Raw genomic sequence first — 3,164 nt, 5'->3', positions numbered from 1 at the left:
AAAAAAAAAAAAAAGCTAGACAATTTGAAAGATGCCTATCAAGAAACAAACAAATAAACCATCTTGTCATGAAGAACAAGGGGAAGATGTCAGAAGTAATTGGAATAAGATTGTCACCACCACCCCCATCCCCTAGGAGTTATGGTTAAGGATGGAGGCACATCTCAGAATTGTGGGTATGTCTTTGATGGAGCTGAAAGAACTGCCATGGTTTTACGAACAGAATAGGTGTAATACAATTCAGATCATAAGGCCCATCTGACAAGACTTTATTTATATTTAATGTTGTCTTTGTAACCTCTCACTGGTCTGGCCTTTGTAAAAGGCAAAACCTCCCATGCCTGGAATCCCAGTGACTTGAGACCAGGAGTTCAAGACCAGCCTGGGCAACGTAGTGAGAACTTTCATCTCAAAAAAAGTGTAAACTTTGCCCAAAGAACTAGAAATAGTAGGGTTACCAAGAAAGGCAAACCTATTTCAAGGCTGTAGTTATCGAGAAACTCTTTGGGTGGCTAGGCGCCTGTAGCTTAGTGGCTAAGGGCGCCAGCCACATACACCAAAGCTGGCAGGTTCGAATCCAGCCCCAGCCTGCCAAACGACAATGACACCTACAACTAAAAAAAAAAAAAAATAGCCGGGCATTGTAGTGAGTGCCTGGAGTCCCACCTACTTGAGAGGCTGAGGCAAAAGAATTGCTCAAGCCCGTCAGTTTGAGGTTTCTGTGAGCTGTGACGCGACAGCACTCTACTGAGGGTGACATAGTGGAACTGTCTAAAAAAAAAAAAAAAAGAAAGAAACTCTTTGGGAAAATAAAATTATGTCCCAATTATTCATCTCAAATTCTAGGTCTTTGTTAACCTTTCCCCTGAAGCTTACTTTTCTCGCCCCTGGAGTTTTCTGTTTCCTTAGTGAGTAGTCAGTCCAGAGTTCTTGGGAGAAGTCATTAAAAAAGAGTTAAAGGAAAAAAGGGTGTCAGAAAGTGCATGTCCTTGTCAGAGGAAATCAGGAAATGAGCTGCTTTATTTGTCCGTTCATATTTAACTTAGGACACGGACTCTATCTCAAAGAAACATTCAGCACACAGTTGTTTACAGAAGGAAGTTCACGCGGTATTGTTAGGATAGTGAGAAGGAAGTTCATGCAGTACTGTTAGGATAGTGAACATTTAGAAACAAGTTAAATGGCTAATCATTACAGAACTGAATAAGGAAATTTTTTGTTCATATTGTGAAATACTTTGCCGGCATTGGAAAGAGTGTGCTATCTTCCTCTGAAATAGGTTAGAGGAAATATTTGATCACTTTTACAAATTAAAAAAGAGGCCGGGTACAGTGGCTCCTGCCTGTAATCTTAGCACTCTGTTGCCTAAACTCAGGAGTTCAAGGCCAGCCTAAGGAAAAGCAAAATGCCATCTCTACTAAAAATAAAAAACTGGTTGGGCCTGGTGGCTCACACCTGTAATCCCAGCAATTGTGGGGCAGAGGTCAGCAGATTGCTTGAGTTCATGACCGGCCTGAGCCAGAGTGAGACTTTGTCTCTTAAAAAAATCTGGGCATTGTGGGCACCTGTATTCCCAGCTACTCGGGAGGCTGAGGCAAGAGGATCACTTGGGCTCAAGAGTTTGAGGTTTCTGGGAGCCATGATGCTATGGCATTCTACTGAGGGCGAAAAAGAGAGATTCTGTCTCCAAAATAAAATGAAGTAAAATAAAAACAAATAAATAAATAAAAATAGAAAATCTAGCCAAGTGTTGTGGTGAGTGCCTGTAGTCCCAGCTACTTGGGAGGCTGAGGCAGAAGGATTGCTTGATCCTAAGAGATTGAGGTTGCTGTGAGCTGTGATGCCACGGCACTCTGTCAAGGGCAACAAAGTGACTCTCTGCCTCAAGAAAAAAAATAAACACTGTGTTTGTATGTTACTTTAGTAATTCTTGGGAGATCATTTGATGCCCCCTATCATTCTTGAAAACAAGCCCCGAGTCATAGCAATGTGTTGAGCTCTTCATGTGACCAGCTCATTGGTAGCTGAACTCATCCTATCCCCCTTCCAGTGCTAAAAACCCAAGAGAGATGATTTCTGTGGGGACTCCTTAAGTTCATGCTCAGTTCACTTAATGAGTTTGACTTTTTTTTTTTTGAGCCTCAAGCTGTCCCCCTGGGTAGAGTGCTGTGACATTACAGCTCACAGCAACCTCCAACTTCTGGGCTCAAGTGAGTCTCCTGCCTCTACCTCCCAAGTAGCTGGGACCACAGGCGCCTGCCACAATGCCTGGCAATTTTTTTGGTTGCAGTCATCATTGTTGTTTGGTGGGCCTGGGCTGAATTTGAACCCACCACCTTAGGTGTATGTGGCTGGCGCCTTAGCCACTTGAGCCACAGGCGCCGAGCCACGAACTTGACTTTTTCCTCACTCTAACCATAGGCGGGTTCTCACCCTGTCTCTTGAGAACATCTCCTCTTCCCAACTGCTGCATTAACCTGATTGTTTTTCTCAGACTGCTCCTGGCCACTGCGTCCACTGGTGACTTAACTCTTCCTGTATAAAGTCTCTAACCTGTGAAATGAGTATAGTTTCAGCTCTCACTAAATTACTTATTTGGGTAAAGGATGCTAATGAAGAGTAGAGTCTTATTGGTAATTAAAACAATTCTTCTTTGATGACTTGATGGATTTACCTCAAGAAGAGGAAGCCCTTTGAACCTAAATATGTACCATGCTTCTCTAGAGAAGGTTGAGCCAAGCAAACTCTTCCTACCCTGCGCTTTAGTTATCTGCTGCTGAGAACTATCTCATCAATTTCTCTTTTATGTTTCAGAATATAATGGGGGGGCCACCGTTTCAGTTCCATGAATTGCTTTTGTGCAGTTTGAGTTGTAAGTGTGCCCCTCATCCAGACAGTGTGCTGTGTACTTACCAGGAGTGAATTTACCCCTCTCCATCTGTCCCCTCCCATCTGCTTGCTTTCCACTGAGTTTTACTACCAAATCAGCACATGGGTATAGGCTGGTTAGTTCCAATTTAATAGTGAGTACATATGGTGTTTGTTTTTCCATTCTTGTGAAGCTTCTCTTAGAATAGTCTCCATTTCCATTTAAGTTGTTACAAAAAGTATTAGTTCACCTTTTTCCTATAGCTAAGTAGCACTCCATGATATATACATATACC

Source organism: Otolemur garnettii, unplaced genomic scaffold, assembly GCF_000181295.1.
Source record: "Otolemur garnettii isolate 467f Iridium unplaced genomic scaffold, OtoGar3 scaffold00063, whole genome shotgun sequence".
In the NCBI taxonomy this organism is placed as follows: Eukaryota; Metazoa; Chordata; class Mammalia; order Primates; family Galagidae; genus Otolemur; species Otolemur garnettii.
Note: the sequence above shows the minus strand (reverse complement) of the source record.